A 20471-nucleotide genomic window follows, 5' to 3' on the forward strand; every position below is an offset into this window, starting at 1 on the left:
AATTGTAAGTGAGTGGCAGAAACAAATGTGAGCAGTGTTTAACTGGGAAAACCTGGATGAAGATCACATTTGCCAAGAACCTCCCTCACACCCAGTGCTGCATTTCACCCGCTTCTCAGCAGTGAGGTTCAGTGAGGTTCTCAATATCCACCTGAGTGTGAATCTCATCAATCGCTGCTAATTCCAGAGTTCTTGAATAGTAACAGCCCACAATATTTCCCCTTTTATGAGAAGGGCTGTTTATGCTCCAATAAAAGACATTTTGAGATCCCAAAGTCTTAATGAGCTAATGGAAGCAGTTTCTCATAAACAAGTAGGAATTAGGGGAGGTGTTTTAGCAATAGCCATTTCCAAATGTTCTTCAAATGAATTCAAAATACAACTCTTTGCCTCTCTGTCTATAACAATGTTTTCAGCATGGATATTATTCTTCTCTGACTGATTCCACTGGTGAAAATTCAGTTATGCTGTGGTCTGGTGCAGAATGCCTTGGGGGCCAGAAATTCTGACATGATCCAGGGACGGAAAACGTTAGACAGATGCCTCTGTTTTTGCAACAATATTTTGTTGTTTTGTTTATTTTAATTATTTCCTCTTTAAAATGCCCGGGTCCCTCTTACTACTTATTTCTTCGCTGGTTGTATCACATCTGCTTCTGGGCAACTTTTGCAAGTACAGTTCTCACTGTAGTACTGAAGGAGTTAGTGAGTGTGGTGACATTAGGACCCAGCGCCTTGTTCATAATTTCTTCTCTGTTTGGTGAGTTCTCTTGACACTCATCTTAACCTATATTCAGAGAATATCAAGAGCCTACCAGCTATCCACACTGAGGCAGAAGGCACAAGAGGGCCTAACTAAGGTAGGGCAAAGGAATGAATTTAAAGTTCATTTCTTTCCTATTATACCCCCATTGAACAACTGGGACATAAAATTTCCATTTATAATGATACTCTTCCAAAATCTGAAATGTACCAGTGAGAACACAGCACAAAATGTATAGGATTTATATGTAAAAAACTATGCAACTCTGCTTAAAGAAATAATAATGCAAATAAAAATAAAGTTTAAATTAAATTAAATTTAAAATTTAAAGGGGTAGAGAGTTACACATGATGTCAGAAAAGAGAAAGCCAAAGAATATGAACAAAAAGTTCTCAAACATCAAAGCTTTTGTGCATAATAGTGGGCAGATACAGTGGGGCTTTGCAGACAGGTAAAGGTCAGGAAAAAGGACTTTTGAACTGGAGATTCCAGACAGAACTCACAAAGCTCTGTGTCACTAAGTGCCTGAGTGGATTCCAGACCTTCACCCTCTCTCCTCAGCAGTCTTGAAGCTACACATGTCACTTGCCACCAAAGAGGTACAGAAAAGCAACCCACTCTACATGTGAATCATGAAATATGGAACTCTGGGTAATCATCTCAAGGAAGAGTTCGGGCTCTCATAAAGCTCTTACACCAAACAACAAAGAGGTCAGAACTGTGGGTCAAAGCATTGGGAGTTGGCTGCCCTCTGCGTTTTATAGCATCTATGCAGGATTTGGGGGACTTCAACTTCAAGACTTTGTTGTCTTTTGATGTAACGCCCTTGATTTAGATGCCAGTTTCACCATTTTGCCATTTACCCATTATGCTTATTTGGTGAGTACTTAACCTACTGATCTCAAATGATTGAGCTACCCACACATTTTGTCAGCTGTCACCTGAACTGACTGTGCTATAGTTTTGATCCACAAAGGTCATGGGTTAAACATTTTTCTCCAGCATGGCACTACTGAGAGTGTTATGACTTATATCTAGATGTCACCTCCAAAGCCTCATGTACTCACAGGGGTTTTTTCAGGGTAGCTGGCTTAATCTAGAGTGTGATGTTGGGAGTTTAAGGATATGATATAAGGTTAAGGGTATGATGCTGAGATTAAGGGTGGCTCACCCTGGGTGTGGGTGGCATCATCCAAAGTGCAGATAACCTGGATAAATTATATAAGGGCAAAAAGAAAGCAGGCTTCTGCTGCTGCTTGCTGCTTGCTGCCATCTACCAGCCCAGCTTTCCCATGGACTGTTTCTCCGCTGTGGTGCCCCTTTACCCTGCTACCTTCCTTGGAGCAAGTAGACTATAGACTGAAACTTCTGTAGCTGAAATAAGCCTTTCCTCTTTCAACTTGAGCAACGAGAAAACTAAGACAGGAAGGCAGTGGAATTTTTAGGAGGTAGGAGGGATTTTAGCACTGGAGGTAGACTCTTAAAACAGATCCTGGTGCCCTGGGTCCCTTCTCTTTCTCATTTTTAACCCCTTCTCGCACAGGGAGAAGTTCGTTCTGCCACATACTTCCACCATAAGGTGCCAGCTTGGTAAGTGGAACAGAACCAACCAAGCATGCACCAGAACCTCTAAAGCTCAGACAAAAAGACACTGTTTGTCTTTGTAAGCTGGTTATCTCAGATGAGTCCACGGTGAGAATGACACCCCAGAACCCAATCACCCTCTACAAAACCCAGCTCTCAGCATGTGAGAGTGTAGCGGATGTTCTAGGTCAAAACCGGAGCAGACAGAAGAGTGAACTTAGGTGTCTTCTCCCTACTTTAGCCACATACACACAGCCTTAGCTCAAAATCTATCATTCTTATTGTACTTGGACTCCAAATTTTGGCAATGTCTTCCTTTCACACTCTTAGTTTTCTCACTTCTTATGAAATTGATCTTAACCAATATCACCACCTCTCCTTTAGCTGTTATGAACTCTGGTTGCACTTTTCACTTTATGAGCATTTAAAAATTGATTCTCAGAAACAGCCCTTCTGGGATTCTGATTAAATTAAATATTGAGAGATTTGGACATTGCTGATTTTTAGAGTTCCAAGAAGACTGATAATATCTCTGCTGGTTCCTGACTTACTCCCTTCTCCCCTTTCCCTTCTAAACTAGATCTCATGGGTAACATTTCATCAGTAGCGATTCCTCATTTCCCTAGTACCTGGACCCATCTTCTGGAAGGTTGAGGCTGAGTACAAAACATCTGATCAAGTTGTAACCCTCAGGACCTTGGTGAGCAATTCTGATTGACAGAGATATTTTGCTCTGTGTGAGAACTGCTATCATTCAAATCAGGGATAATACGCTCACAGCAGGCATGTTGGTGCACACCTATAATCCTAGCACTTGGGAGGTGGAGGTAGGAGGATCCTTGATAATTTGAGACCAGTCTGGACTGGGTGTGGTGGTGTGCACCTGTAATCCCAGCTCTTGGGAGGCTGTAAACCGGAAGATCACTACGAGTCTGATCTAGTACTGAGACCCTGAACACCCTGTAGACCCTTATGTAAAATACAAGAGAGAAAGAGAGAGAGAGAGAGAGAGAGAGAGAGAGAGAGAGAGAGAGAGAGAAGCAGTCTGGGCTACAAGATGAACTTAAGGCCAGCCTGAAATGCAGAGTAAGGCCTTGTCTCAAAAGATAAATAAATAAATACCACAAGATATTAAAAAAAATAAAAAGGGAATGACATGCTCAAAGTGAGGGAGAGGAAGTTAAGAATAGGCCCCCCAAACCTGATATTCTCGATAATATCGTAGAAACTGAAAGTGACTCCCTAGAACGTTTATGACAATGAGTTCTTCTCACACAAAATAAGCTCAGTTATGGGTGAACATGCCAGTTTTACTTGTGTGAGTTGGACTTCAATGAATAAATGTCTTCCCTGACAAACCACAGCCTTTAGTTACTATCTCTTCCCTTCCCTGCTAGCTTTGGATACAGGATCCATAGTAATCTGCCAAGAGGCTATTCCCTAGAGAATTTCTGGAAGCTTCCTAATCCCATTCAAAAACTAAATGGATTTTTTTTTATACTATAAAAGGGAGAGTAACTCACTTTCTTTCTATATTTTTTCTTTCTATATTCCCTTGCTGATGTCCAGCATCCTTTATTGTACTTAATTAACAGTAAGACAGCATCCTCTGTGTGTTTAGATTTTTGAGCTTTGCCAACCCAGGCTATAGATCAATCTTTTGATCCCATTCATATTCCAAATGGTGAACCACAGGATAACTGGTTTGGGAACAATAAACATTAGTGATATTATAACGGAGATCGAATTCTTTAAGATACATTACTATGCTGAGACATGTGGTCACAATTCAAAGGCAAATTTAAATTATCTGATGATAAGTTACATTTTTTCTAAATACGTGCCATGAAATATACCAGCTCTTCACAGCTCTCTTGTGAGATCCTCATACCCATGATGAAGTCATTACTTATCCTTAGGAGATGAATTTAGCATTTCTTGAAAGTGCAAATCAGGAACAGATGCCTATCTCTGTACCCATAATTATTATTAAGAAAACCAGTAAACACATGACTGAAAAACAACTGTATCATAAACTATAATAAAATGAGGAACAGCATTTTGATACATACCAGAATCTTGGAAATTTTCTTAATAACAGAGGCAGCAAATCAGCAAGGAGTAGAAAAGGAAGAGGGGAGGAAGATGGCCAACACTTCTGGCATTGCACGGCTCTATTAGTGGAAAGGGGATTGGCCAGTGGAAAGCAGAATGCTCCTTCACCTACTCTGTGAACAGGAAAAGCAGCACTATTGCTGGAAATGAAAAGAACATCACAGTTAGAGATGGGCTGACCCTGGCACTGACTTCTGACTCCTCGTGGACAGACTCGCTGAGACATCACCAGGATTGCCAAAGAATCTTTGACAATTGTTTCTGAGGTGAACTTCCCTGTTGTAAAAGTAGCACTAAGCAAGACATGGAGAAACACACTTTGCAATGGTAATTAATCACCCTATGGTATAAAAAATACCCAGGTCACTTCTCTCTTCTGTTAGTATTTGATAGCTAAGCAAGTAAAGCATTTTGCATTTTGTTATGTAATTCATTTTCTCTTGAAGAGCAGCTGGCATTAGAAACATACCTATCTGTTAGAATTTATTTATTTTTTCATGTGTTTAGTATGGGGTCTACAGGATCTCATTACACAGATTGGACTCGTAGTGATCTTCCTGTTTTCAGCCTTCCAAGTTTAGGGATTATAGGCATGCACCACCATGCCCAGTCTCAATTGTGCCTCAACGCGCCCACAGTGGGAATTGAAACCTGGTCCCTGTGTCTGCCTAAGCAGGCACTTTAATCTGCTGAGCTATCTGGCCAGCCCAATTCTGTAAGAATTTAGAAAAAAACTCAAAATCTCTCCCTTTCTGCTTTGACTATATACATATGCTACCTTTAGGATACTGTTAATCTTTAAATATGGAAACTTTTTTTAAAGAGAAAAACTAATGTAGGATATTTTAAAGCATTTCTGTGACTCACAAATAAAAATTCACTGATAATTTGAGGACAGGCAAGATAACTTTCTTTCAAATATTTATTTACTCCTCTCAATGAAAACATTCTTAACTTTTATTTGACATATTATGTTTTTTCTGGAACAAGAATATGCCAACTTGAGAAGAATAACTATCAGGATTAAAATAAATAAATAAAAAATCAAAGTGAATGTCAGAAGCATCCAAAGACATAATTTCTTATATAGGGAACAAAATTTTAGAAATAAAATGGCTATAAGAGCAGGTAAAAGACATATTTATTTTCAAGGGATATCATCTACACATACTAGGTTTTCTTATGACAGGGAGCAGAGCTGCTCAAACAAGAGAAATTGGTGTAGAAGTATAAGAAGTATTCTTGATTTAAGGAGGACTAGGGGCGCAAATTGAAAATATTTTTTCATGTTCCAAGCAAGCTTGAACAGGGCCTCACACAGTCTTTAAATTGAATCAATAAAAGATGAATCCTACACAAATCTAGAAAAAAGTAAACAAGGATAGTTACAAGAAAAGAAATTTCAGTGGGCTGCAATTCCTACTCTACATTACCAATCATCAGAAATAAACGCAGCAACATACATAAAGATTTGCAACACAGAGTTTAAGAATCAAGGCCACACATGTGCCAAAATCTTATTTCTGTATGCGTATTATACAAAGAAATTATGAGATTGTCAATACCCAAACTATTTCATCCAAATTCTTCTCTTGCAAAGTGCTGAAATATCTGCTCAAAGATTCACAAAAGAACTAAAATAAAGAACTCAAGAGAGGCTACAAAGACACAAAAGAGCAAGTAATAACTTAAAATAGTGACAAATTAACTGGTTTATTAAAGTATATTTATTAAAGCAATAAAAATTACATAATCGGAATATTATTTAAAATTAATTAAAATCAATTGTGGCCACAAGTAAAGCTAAGGCCTAAAATTTATAACATTCTGAAGAGACTTAAAAAAAGAGGCAATAGGGGCCAGCGTGTTAGCTCAGTAGAATAAATGTTTCCCTGGCAAGCCCAAGGGTCTGAGTTCAACCCCCAGTTCTGCCAAAAGGAAAAAAAAAAAAAAAAGTGGTAATAAAGATGAACTGATTTGTTCAAGATTTCAAAATTCTATTAGCAGGAGAAGAACTTGAACCTAAGAGGCTTACTCTAAATGCCAGTTTTCATTTTAAACTGTATGAAATAAGTTACACATTCCTAGGGTGGTGCACAGAAGGCAGAGAGGAAATTATGATCACAGTATAGGCTAAGGACAGGTGATAATGAATTACTAAAATTCTTCTAGTTTCATAATCTAGACTATGAGCATTCTCTGAGTAGAGGATTTGGGGAAAATAGAACCTACATAGGACTGGGAATATAGCTCAGTAAGACAAGTGCTGGCCTGGCAAGTGCAAGGTCTTGAGTTTGATTCCTGGTAGAAAAAAAAAAAAAAAAAAAGCTTATACAAGTTACAGGAGGAAGGGCCAGCCAAATAGCTCAGCAGATTAAAGCACCTGCAAGCAAGCACAGGGGCCAGGGGTTCAATCTCCTGGCCTGCCGTGCTGGCCCTGCCCCTGGGGTGCACTGAGACTGCAATTGAGACTGAGCGAGGTGGTGCAAGCCTGTAATCCTAGCTCTTGGGAGGCTGTAAACAGGCAGATCCCTATGACTCTGATCTAGTAGTGAGACCCTGAACACCCTGTAGACCCTTCCCTGAAATACAAAAAAAAAAAAAAAAAAACAACCCTACAGGAGGTAATTTGAAACATGTCCTGAGTTAATGTCATATAATTCACGAAGTGATGTGAAGAAGAAAGAAGGAAGCAAAGAAAGTAGAAAGGAGGGAGACAGGTGGAGGGAGAGAAGATCAGCATAGTAACAGACTTACTTGAGAAGGGGATTCTGGGGCATAATTACAAAAGATAATAGGGTCTAGTGAGGAAAGAAGAGAATAGGTAACAGCAGTCATTGCCTTGTATCTCTGGTATATTATAGGTCATTTAGAAGTGAACAGTCCATTCTATCAGGAAAAAGGCAGCCTCAGAGAATCCTCGTTGTTTGATGAAACTGAAACAGAAGCACTTTGTTGGACTTTCTTTCATGGCTAAGAATGGCCATCCCAGGCCCTGTCCAATATTTCCCACACTCTATACACACAAGCTATGGATTGATTGAGAACTAGAGAACTATGAAAATCATCTCAGGGAGACTACAGAAACCTAATAGGGCACAAGGTTTTCATAAGACTCAGAAAGAAACCAATGACTGAACCAGAACCAAAGATCACAACTTCAGTTTCAATATGGCTTAGAAAATCTTTGTCCACATTCTTTGTGACCTTAATGTGACAGTGAGGCAAGCTGCAGAATTTTGTGCTAATGAGAGGCTTACTGAGGATACTACTTCCTCTATCCTCTTACACGTAAAATACTCATTTTTTTTTTTCACAAGATCTTCCTGGCAAACCTAATTTTCTTTTTAGTTTAGTTCTATGAAATACATATTTATATACGCATTGGATCATGCATCTTCTTCTGTATAATCTTTCACTGTTATAAGGATCAAATCCACAATTTAAGGCCAAGCAATCATTATCATTGAGCTATATCCCCAGTGCATAAAACTACTTCTAATGTCAGAATTCTTGATATGAGAACTGGTAAATATTTTGTCTTCCTGACTCGAAAACAGACTCTGTGATTTCCTCTTGTCTGTCACATAAAGAAGGGACTTTTGTCCTCTGTTGTGCAGAGACGCTTATGCTGCTCTTTATGAAATCGAATACTTTATTCTGAATCTTTCTAAGCTCACTTCGGTCATCTCGGTAAGTTCATCTACAAAGCACAAGACTAGAACTTTGTTCCTTTTCCTGGGAGGTGAAAAAGAAAGTGGAGAGGGAGTCAAAGACACAGATACAGAGCATTACATAAAAACTCACATAAAGGCAAGTAGCATAAAAAAATCCAATGAGTCTGCAAACAATAGTACATCTGAAGATGGTAGTATCTGAAGGACAAAACAAAATGAGTGTATTTTTCTTTTTGAGGGGGAAGAATGCACACTATGCTTTAGAATGGAATTACAGTTGGTGCATAGGCATAAGTCCTGGATTTGATCCCACACTCCAAGTTGGATACATCCAGAATGATTGCCCTGGCACCTTGAGGGAGGGCAGCCCTGGCCTCCTTCCCAGTGCCTGTTGTGGTTCATTATGTGAAGATGCCAGAGTGACAGATTACAGGAATGCTGATCTGCTTGCAGCATGATTGCGCATGAGACACTACTGTCACACCCAGCCCTTGTAAAGTGGTGAAGAATCTCCAAGTAAGATGAATGTGTGCCTTTAAAGATTGTCTCACTCCTCATAATCTTGCAATATGTGTTTCCATTTTTGCGTGCATTTCAATTCTGGTTTTCCAAAGTATTTTGTTTGCCAGGTTCCCTGGGGTCACACTACTCATACAAAAATCTAACTTGATTTGATCCTGAAAATCCTCTGCCTTATTGCAATAAATGTATACTGTTGTTGTCGGTTACCAGCACCTAATCCATTTTCCTTTACAGATGGATTCCTCAATTGTGTGAATCTTCATAAGAGAGAGGCCCTAATTCTTTCTGGAGACTGAGTCAATGACATCTATGCCAGATAAAACCAATTGAAAGTCTTTACCTGGGTCTGCAAAGATTGGCTAAGTCACACACTGCAGGACCAGTTTAGAATTCTTTCAGTTCTTCCAAAGAGATGTGTGGTACCATGGCAGCGTTGTCCACTTAGGCCAAGTTCAACACAGTGTTTGGCATGGTGACATCAGCCTTGCTCCTGGAGGGGAGGTTTTCCAGAGTGAAAACTTAGCTGCTGCCCCTCTTCTCTTTCTGGTAAATGCCTTTTCTACTTTAATCCAAGTTCATTTATCTTACTTGCAACAAAAGCTTTAACAGACCCAAGGAAAGGTCACAGGTTTCCGACTGAAGCTTTGCTTCTTTACACTTTCCTTCTTAGAAAGGAAATTCTTTCAGGAAGTCTTCAAAACCACCTGTTCAAACACTGACACAAATAGGGCACTGACTGACCTAATTTTGGGTGTCAGATATTTTGTCTCAGAAATGACAGAAAAGTAACCAAGACAACAAATGGCGATTAAGTACCTGTTCTCTCCTCTGTGCTTAGTAAGTCATAATGAATCAGAACATGCATCTGGAGCTTCAACGCTTGGTGGAGATTAAACACGTGAACATGCTATCTGATATTTACAAGCTGTGAGAAGTGCTACCAAAAATAGAAAAAGAAACTTCATGGTGTTCAGATTTATTCAAGGAGGTAAGAAAAAAAATTCCAGAAAAAAATATTTGTACTTAGGACTAAAAGACAGGCACCAAAAAGTTGGATTAGAAAAGTGTGTGTGCACAGGCCTGTCCTGCTACAATGATGTCTATGGTTAGATTTCTAAATTTCTGTGTAAAAATATGTAACCGTTTATTCATAGTTTTTATTTTTTTATTTTTTAATTCTTTTCCCATATTCTGTAGAGACTTAAAGATCAACGTATCAATACTTGATGGAAAATACATGTTCCGTCTTATGCCTAAGATGTTTGATATTCAGACAGATAGTGTGGTTAAACCCAACTGCATATGTTGTAGGGTAATAATAAGCTTCTCTTCTGGAGGGTTAACAACCTAAGTTTGCAGACCAAAAATTAGAGAAATAGAAGGGCTGCAAGGACAGCCAGTATTTTGGCCCTAGCTTTCAAGGTCAGTGAGGACTCAAGATATAGGAGAACCTATAGTATAACATCATTTACCTCAGTTGTGTCCCAAATTTTCTGATCAAGAAGATTATGGGACCACAGAGAAATGTGACAGATGATGTAGTATGTGCCTAAAGAAGTCAGATGGAGAGAAAACATTCTCTCAGGCTTTCACAGAGAGCAAATTGGTCAAGCAACGGCTGTGACTCATCCACGTGGTTGACACTGAAAAAGGATCTACAAAGTGTGAAACATGGTTTCAGGATAAGTCCTGAGGGGACTTGACTGACATTGTCAGATACAAAAGTTGCGTTTCTGGATATATAGGTCTTGCTTTATCTTGGTTTTAACTATCCAGCAGAAAAATGTAGAAATGAGGTATGAAAAGTGAAGCCTTATTAATATGTAGACCTATGGAAGGCTCAAGTCAACAGATTCAGACATTACCAGTCCTGTGGATAAACCACTACTATTGTGGACTACTGGTCTATATTGGAATATTTTGCTGAATTCATGCACCTATAATATTTAGATGGCCATGGAATACCCATCTTTGACAAAGCTAAACAAAAAATGGAGATATAAATGAAGGACAATTTTGTATCTATATACACAAAGTAGTTAGTATAGATGTATAGCCACTTTCTCTTAATTCAATAAGAAGAAAGATTTGTACTAATAGTGTTTGGACAGGATATCCTGTCTGCATCTTGTGCTATGAATGACTACTACAAGGACAACAATATGCAATGTATTAATTGTTCTAACTCACCTACCAACATGTTTTGAAACTGTCTCATTGAAATTTTTTTCTCAATAAAATTAATTTAAAAAAGAAAAAGAAAAGTGTATGTATGTGTGCATGTGTGCGTGCGTGCGTGTGTGTGTGTGTGTGTGTGTGTGTGTGTGTGTGTGTTTCTGTGTGTAGCCTTGCATATAAAGTGGAAGGAAGGAGAAGTTGAGCTGGGAAGAAGGCTGCACATGGTGAGTCCAGTATAATGAGAAAGCATGGTATTCCAGGAACTGAAGGAAAGCAAGTGGGCCTTTGGGAAAATGATAGACAAAGAAATGTGAAGGGAGAGCACAGGGGTGAATGAGATCAGAATGCAAAGGCCAGTGTAAAGTAAAATGATTTTAATCAAGGACTAAAATGAACCATTTTCTTTCTTCTTGATGAGTCCTCTGTCTGCTTTGGATTTGTCAGAAGGAGAACAGGAGAAGACTCAATGTTGGAAAGATTATAGGAACCCATTTCAATATATGGGCAATGGATGATCATAGCTGGCCCTCAGGCAATGAGCACAAAGATAAATCCATTTCAGAGGAATCAAATCCATTGAATTTAGTGCAAAATTAAATAAATTAAAGAGGAAGGTAAGGAGAATGATTCCACAATTTCTGTTTGCATACATGGATGGCTAGAGTTCCAGTTCTATAAAAGAGCCTAGAAAAACTTCCTGTGCATTAGACTTTAAGCACATTGGTTGTGACTGCCCTTGAGATTCCCAGAAGCTGACAGAGCAGCTAGCTCTATTTCTGCAATCTGAAAGGCTATAGGTAGGAAATATTTGGGAGACTTGGATAAGTAGAAGTTATTAGAAGTGTGAGGTATTGGTAAGATTATATAAAGAGTAAAGTGTCAGGTTGAGAAATCACAGTATTCAAAGGATATAGAAAAGGTAAGAAAAGATTCTAAGAAATAACCCCTCAATGAATAGTCATTATATTAGAATCCTAAGTGGGAGAGGCTCAAATAAGAGTAAATAGGAATGATCCATGATGCCAAAGTATGAATAGATGGAGACTGGAAAAGTCCATTAGAATTAGTTTCTACAGCAAGAATCACTAATACTGGAATCATAACCAAATTATGGGACATTGCTATCACTTAACACAAGTGGCAGTGCCAGTGTTGTTGTTTCAGGTCTGTATCTAACCAAAAGGCAAAGTGAAGAAAACTTTCAAAATAATGAAAGTTATATATATATATATATATATATATATATATATATATATATATATTGCATTTCTTGAATGACCAATGATGTTAAAGTTTTTTTCATATATTTATTTGCATTTCTTCCTCTGAGAAGTGTGTATTCATCTCAGACGCCCATTTTTGACTGAGTCTTTATATTTTTATGATTTACTGAAATTTTTAGTGTCTTCACAAAGTTAGTTGTCATATTTGATAGTCGTAAGAAGCTGTCAAAATTTCACACATGGAGTTTCCCCTTGAGAAATGATGAGATTGTGACCCAGAATGTTTAAGTAATGGCGTTAATGTTGCATAGCTCATGGATTGCAACACAAAGTTTCAGATCAGACATCCTGAGTCCAACTTAGTGGAGAAGGACGGCAAGTGAGGCCTCAGGCTTCCTGATTTACAACACGAAGAGAAATCTTTTAAAAGAAAAATAAAACAATGCCACTCAAGCTCTTACCGGAGGCTCTTATAGCGTGGAAGACTTAGCTCAAACTCAGACAAGGAGATTTTATGGTTTCTAAAAAGAACTTCTGCTCCAAATGAAATGATTTTTAAAAGCCTACTGTCATTTGCCAGTCCTTACCCCGGGCTCTCAGACTCTGCAGGGCATCAGCTTTATGCTGCTCAGTCAGGTCTCTTGTAAGAAAAGAAGACCAATGATCAGTGTTGACCATTATGTTTTAATAGTAACATGGCAAAACCAGAGGTAAGTAAAGGAGAATAAGAAGGGTGAGGAGGGTGTAATTTACCAAGAAAAAGACCCAGAAGTGATCAATTGTATTTTTGTTATATGAAGAGAATAATAAACAGAAAATGCTCTGCTTATGATGAGTAGATCCTGGAAGATCTCTATGCACATCTGTGTCTGACTCACTTCTGTCTCTGTCTCTGATGCTGTCTCTGTCTGTGTGTCTGTCTGTGTGTCTGTGTGTGTGTGCCTGTCTGTCTGTCCATCTCTGCTTTATCACTCCGGAAGCTATTTAACAGCATAGGATAAATTGTATAATCATGTGCTTACTATCAGAAGAAGTTATCAGATAGAAACTGAATGTGCATATTGTGCTCTGACCACAGATAATAGGGCCAGCCCATCCCAGGCCTGTGGCCAGAGCACTAAACTAAGACTAGGACAGAGGTGTGCCAAGAAGTAATGGCAATCCTGAGCTCTGCAACTAAATTATCAGTCAAGCACTGAAGAACAGGGGCTGAGGAGATGGCTCAGTGGAATAAGCGCTTCCCTAGCAAGCGCAAGGGTCTGAGTTCAATCCCCAGTTCTGCAAAAAAAAAAAAAAAAAAAAAAAAAAAAAAGAACTGAAGAACAAATTGGCTATAGAACAGAATGAGATAAAAACGGAAAAGGAATACAGGAGGACAGCCTCTAAATCTAGTAGAAAAATAATCTTAAGTCTGAACTTAAACACAATCCTTTAAACATTCAACACATAAATATATAGTGCTTAGTAGTATAAAAGTCAGCTACCATATACATTGTGTTTAGTTATATTTAATTGTACCAACCCTAGAAAAGTGTCTATTATGAATTCCGTTTAACAGATGAGGAAAATGGAGGCTGATATTTATTAAGTTACTGATAAAGGATTGATTCAGAATCCCAATTCATTTATTCCTGACTTAAATCCTCTCCAGAGAAAACAAGTAGGATCATAGTAATCAGCAGGATTCAGACCTCAGAGTTCATGCAATATAGAAAATTAAATGCAATCAGAATAACTGAGTAGTGGCCGAGGAAGATATTTCATACCTGTGACATCCCCTAACTACCATCTCCTGGCGACGCAACACCTGTTTCTGAACTTCACCAGTCAAAAGGGAAAGCACTCTAGTAGAGAAACATGTGACACATTGATTAAGAGTATTTAGAGGCTATGCAGATCTAGCTTTAAATTCTAATTCCTCTGTCCAATGCATTACAGTCCTCCCTGGCTCTATTACATTTCTGCATATCTTTCGATCAACTGCCTTTGTTCTGGGTCTTCTTTAAAAGAACATTTTTTTCATTAAATAAGTTTATTGGAACATTTTATTTATTTATTATCATTACTACTTATTTATTTATATTTTTAGGGAAGGATCTATAGGGAGTTCAGAGCCTCGTTATGAGATCGGACTTGTAGCAATCCACCTATTTACAGTCGCCCAAGAGGTGGGATTACAGGCGCGTGCCACCAGGCCGAGTCTCAATTGCCATCTCAGCGTGCCTCGGGGCCAGGACCCACACAAAAGGCCTGGGGAATCTAACCCCTGGCCGCTGCTCCTGCTTGCAGGTGCTTTAATCTGCTGAGCTATTTGGCCGGACCTTTATCGGAACATTTTAGATCCACATAATGACCACATTTATCAAAGGGAAATTGTGTTTTTATGTGATATATCTTGATTCCTTTTTTCCCTGTTCCCCTACCATCTCTTCAACCTTCTTGCTATCCTTCTTTGTTTCCATTTTTTCTAGTTTTACTTTTCTTTTTTCTTCTTTCCCCTTACTCTTTCCCTCATTCCTTTCCCGCTTAAACGTTTTCTTCTTATTTCACCATGTCCGTTGTATAATGTGGTCTTTATTTACACTTTCACTTTTTCACACCAGAGAAACAAAATATTTTCGCATGTATGTCTGATTTATTTCACTTAGGAAGATCATCTCGCATTGCATCCACTTACCCAGAACTATCACCAACAGATTGAAGAGACAATCCACAAAGTGGGGAAAATTTTGTTAGCTGTTCTTCAGACCATGTACTAACATTTAGAATACGCAAAAAAGGCTGGGGTTATAGCTCAGTGGTGCAGTGCCTGCCTGGAAAGCACGAGATTCTTAGTTCCATTTCCTTTACCACAGAAAAGAATATATAAAGAACTCAAAAGTTCTCATATCCCCCAAAAGTAAAGATCCCAACCAAAAATGGGCATCTGAAATTAACACACACTTCTCAGTTGAAGAAAACAAATAGAAAATAAATATATGAAAACATGTGCAAAATCACTGTTAAACTGAGAGATATAAATTAAAGCAATATCAAGCTTCCATCTCACTCCAGAAAGAATAGGTATTATCCAGAAGTCAGCCAATAACAAATGCTGGTGGGCCTGTAGGAGGAAAGTACCCTTCTCTGCTGTTGGTAGGAGTGTAGACTGGCACAAGCACTGTGGAAATGAAGAACAGCTGACTAGGAAACAGCCTCGCAAGACAGAGAGCTGTTCCCTTTAGAATAAGGTTATATATGCTTATTGTGCAATATGCTATAGAGATTGTCTCCAGAGCAAACGGTAGACATGCTTGCTGCCCACTATAAAATAATTGTGCTCTCTCAGTTCAAGATTCCTCTTCTATGATGCAACCCATTGAGAATATGGCTATCATCTGGCCCTATTTGTATATCTCAATGGGAAACAGATATTGGCAAATGAGTATGAATGCTAATATCCTGGCTACTGGTATTACTGTGAATAACATGCTTTCTCTCTTATCCATTTGTCTTGTTATCTATCATGAATATAGTGGTTTTGGTCTTTCCTCACAAGCCTCATGTAATTATAGTTTTTTTTTTGTTTGTTTGTTTTTTTTTTTTTTTTTGTATTTAATACAGGGTCTATTGGGTCTACTGGGTTTCACTACATAGATCAGTCTTGTAGTGATTCTCCTGTTTTCAGCCTCCCAAGTGCTGAGATTATAGGTGTGTACCACCAGACCCAGTCTCAATCACTGTTTCAGTGTGCCCCAGGATTGGGGCCAAGGATAGAAGCCTGACCACTGTGCTCTGCCTAAGCAGGTGCTTTAGTCCGCTGAGCTATCTGGCTGTCCCCTTAATAGTAGGATATTTTTTGAAGGTGGCTGAATCTACATAGGGTGACTAACTTGTACAGTGCTGGAATTAAGTGTGCTGGGATTAAGGGTGAGTGATTGATGGATCTGTCCACTTATTTGGTTGGACACCATCCTAATCCCAGTAGAGTGGATACAATGGATATAATATAAGGAATATAAAGATCTTTCTCTGTCTCTGTGTGACTCTGTGTCTCTGTCTCTCTCTGTCTCTGTCTGTCTGTGTCTCTGTCTCTGTCTCTCTCTGTTTCTGTCTCTTCTTCTGTCTCTGTCTCTATCTCTCTCTGTCTCTCTGTCTGTCTGTCTCTGTCTGTCTCTGTCTGTCTCTGTCTCTCTGTCTCTCTGTCTCTCTCTCTGTCTCTCTCTCTGTCTCTCTCTCTCTCTCTCTATCTCTCTCTCTGTCTCTCTCTCTCTCTCTGTCTCTCTCTCTCTCTTACTCTCTCCTCCCCTCCACTCCCCACCCATTGCTTTGCTTTTGCTGTTTCCTGCAGCCATGAACTTTTGCCTCTCTGTCACGTTGCCCTGCCTTTGTGCCAGCCAATTACAGGCTGAAACCTCAGACTGTGAGCTAAATAAACTTTTCCTCCATTTAATTGTGGGCATTGGATATTTTGTCTCAGCAACAAGAGAAAAATAACTAAGACAAATATCTGTGGTATTTTGCAAGATAATTTGTCATCTTGAAGACAGGATACAATCTTTGACCCATTAACATATTTGGAATTCACTAGCTGGGGAATTTGGAACAAATTTTATTTAGATACACTAAGCCTCAGAATTTTAAAGCATAAAGTAGGAGTCAATAAAGGAGCTAATATCGATCAGTTAACAAAGTTAAGTGTGGCAACTTATGTACAGCTTTTCATTCAGGAAATGTCACACTGAATCTATGTTAGCTAATATGTATGTGGGAGCAGTATTCTGGAGTGGGAAATGAAATAGATGAGCCCTAGGCTGAATGTCTTTGATATCAGAGATATAGATTTGAATAAAGCGACCACTACAACTGGCCTCTGTTGCCTGCCTGAATTGCTATGTGGAGAAATACTTTGAAATTTAGTCCACGATGAGTGGGAATGATAGCCTTTGAAGTTAGCGGTGTGTGCTATGGTTTTTGCTTACCTAGGAGAAGCTGAGTACACATTCTCCATAATTCCCTCCTGGGACAAGATGTTATTTAATGTCTCATTCACCTTTATTTGATTGTATAATACAAACTTTACTCTGAGAAAGAGGTCATAAAGCACAAATTGTCCTGGTAGAAGAAATGCAGTGATTTAGTCATTTCATTTAATTATCTACGGGTACATTTGCAATTAGTTTCTCCTGAAGGTTGTATCAGGATGATGCAGTACTTACAATTAAACATGCTCCGGGCACTTTACTAAGAATGGTTTATAGTCGTTCTGGTGCTGACAGTTGCAAATGCGTCCTAGTCGCAGAGCCTCTCACATTGACTATTCCTGGGACAGAGTTTAACTGCTAAATCTATATTCTCTTTGCCCTGGAAATAGTACTCACCATCATGTACATACGGAAGTTTCTGAAAGAACCAAACATCACTGACTCTACTGCCCAAAGCTGGATAATGCTCCCTAGACACCCTCCAAAGTGTTATGACCAGGCCTTTGCTTTTTAAAGCAGACTTTCAGGACTGTCTCTTCTGGCTCCAAATAACCTTATGGAAGGAAATTTGCAAGGTGTATCCTCAAAATAATCCCTCCCATAAATTGGATATATGCATTTCCTGGACAAATAACTGTAGGTGTGTGCAGTGATTTAAGTAAAAGGGATAAAAGTTTATCCCTTTCATGTTTCAAATTCTTCAAATGTTTTGCAAGTAGAAGTAGAATAAGCTGATAACCTATTATCACTTAGTTGTTTAAATTATGTGTTTGAATGAAATCAATTACTGGTAATTCTAATATAGTAATGGAGAAAATTGGAAATCACAAAAGAAATGTCTAAAGAAAAACATATAAACCCCATAAATATGATCAGTTTTGGGAGAGAAGTTTAACTGTTCCTTTTTTTTAACTTCTGGTATAGAAGATGTGCAGTCTGCAGAGAAACTCTGTAAATGGGAGTCTTCTGAAGGAGTTGACTGAGACTGGGGAATAATGATGTCCAATCCGAGGTAAATTGCTTCATGTGTCGTATCTTTGTTCAACTTTTTCTAGACACAGCATATTGATTTCTCCATCCCAGATGCCACTTACCCACTATTGACAGTCTTGGAGTATTGATCAAGGAACCTGCTCCTTCTTAACCAAGATGGAAACCTCATGACCCGGTGTAGGTTAATTGGACACTGTCAGAGATTCGTATTGTTGGGACAGGAAAGAAGATTTAATAGTGAGCTACACCCTATTGCAGTAGTCTAAAGAGACAGACCATTATTTATCAATAAAAAGAACCCTGTTTTGACTCCAGATGCATTTTTCTAAGCCTGTTTCCTCGATTTTTCTTTCCTTCTTGGTCTACCCTTTATCCTTCACATAAGTATGCCTTTTTTAAAGTTGTCCAGAGTTCGTATCTGTGTCTGCGAACTAAAATTCTGTAAGCCAGTGCAACAACCAAATCTTGCTTCATGTTTCATATGTGGTTGAGGTCTTAGGTCCAAGTCCTGTAAGGGCCTTAGCCACTCCTCAGGGTGAGACCTGGCCTGTCTCTGCAGCTCAGAGACATGACTCTTGTTCCTGGTGCAAGCTGTGAGTCTTGGGAGGCTGCCTCATAGATTCACTTTCTCTCTACTTCTTCTGTGATGGGCATGATGGGTAGAGCAACAGTTCTTGACCAGTGAATTGCTGAAGAGAACCAATCTTCACAAATCTTTGTACTGCTGCCTCCCAGACATAGCTGTACTGATTGCCTGCTATGAATGGATGGCATTATCATGAATCAGCATAGGAGAGATGGCTCAGGAATCCTGTACTTATGTCAAGGCAGAATCATTTGATTCCTTTTTAAGATAAGTATGTTTTTTCTTAGTGACGATTATTACTCCCATGGCTAGCATTTTCTATTCACATGCCTTAAATTCAGAGTTATTACAATTGGTACATAACCATGAAAAGTCTCAGTTTGACTTTTGTGATTTTTTTTCCTGTTGTAAAAGTTTGGCACAATAGGTATTAAACTGTACAAGAGCACATGGAAGTAGTGAAGCACAGTAGGTTTCCACCACAATGGGGCTGCCAAGAGTGAAGTCTAAATGTGCCTGACTGCTTCTACCAGAAATGCTTTTCCTGTTAGACTTCCCTTTCAGTCCGATGCTGAAGCTTCAAATTCAGCCCTTTTGCAATAATCCTAAGCAAGCACGACATCAAAATATATATATTTCAAATCTAATAGTTATAGGCTATTTCTTAAATCTACAGCAAGTTATGTGGTTTCCAAAACCAAATTGTCTAACTTTTCTGAAATCTGTTTTTCTTGCAATATATGTGTATAGGAATATACATGTATGTGTACACACACACATATATGTAAAGTAAATTTCACAACACCTTAAATGAGTATATAAAGTATCAGATATTTAGAAAGTATGCATTATGCGTTAAATTAATTATACTTCTCTTATTTTTACCTTTTCTGTATTCTACTCCATGTGTCCATATCATGTCTGCATTCTGTTCAAAAATATGGATTTGTTATTGATTTTATTTTATTGTGGATTTAAAGAAAACAAAGCAACCCAAAACAAAAGAAAGTACAATGTGATTACTTTCATGAACAGAAAGTAAATCTCTTAATGTATTTTTTTCTTTCAACAAAATAATATCTATCCCTTGTTCTACATATGCAGATCGGCTGTTAATTTTCCCTTAGTATGACAGTAGCACCTAGCAATAATAACACTGCCTTATGATTTCTAACATTGTGCTGTCTTTCAAATGGTTTCATATCCATTTCTGCCTTTGATTATGTTCTGATCTTATGTTGGCTGAGGGGCGACGCTGACTCCTCGCTTCCATTTCATCATGTATAAAATAGTGACAATAGGAGGATGGAGAGTCCCACAGCCACAGGTGGTGATAAGCCAAGGACAGGGAGCTTTCGCTGCTCCAGCTCACCCATGCTTGGCCTTGTCTGTGCTTTTCCTTGTCTTCTTGCCTCAAAAATCCATTCTGAATAATTATTAGTCATGTCCAACAAAGCATAGTTATTTTTCTGAGGCATCGGTGGAAACAAGCAAAGAAAAGAAAGAGATGTAATCAACAGTTTTAGATATTTGAGAGCAAGTCTGTGTGGGGAGAGAGAGAAAACTTTTTATCTGTTCAGATTATAGAAGTTGATCGGGAGTTGTAGAGGAAATAAGCTACCTAAAAACATGATTAAATACAGAAAATATTTTGCCTTGACTGGAGCTGGTTAGTTTTGCTTTTCTGAGGCCCATTTCCCTACATCGTCAGTGACTCATTCCTTGCAAGAAGTCCTTCATTAAACCCAGCCAGCCAGCCATGTCCTTGTCCCAGAGCTATCAACGACTCGACACTATGAAATAACATTGTTTTAGACGGAAGCCTGAAGTGTCCTCTTGAGGATCATCTGAAGAAACTCAAACCTTC

This window comes from Octodon degus, unplaced genomic scaffold, assembly GCF_000260255.1.
Source record: "Octodon degus isolate 3935 unplaced genomic scaffold, OctDeg1.0 scaffold00058, whole genome shotgun sequence".
NCBI lineage: Eukaryota > Metazoa > Chordata > Mammalia > Rodentia > Octodontidae > Octodon > Octodon degus.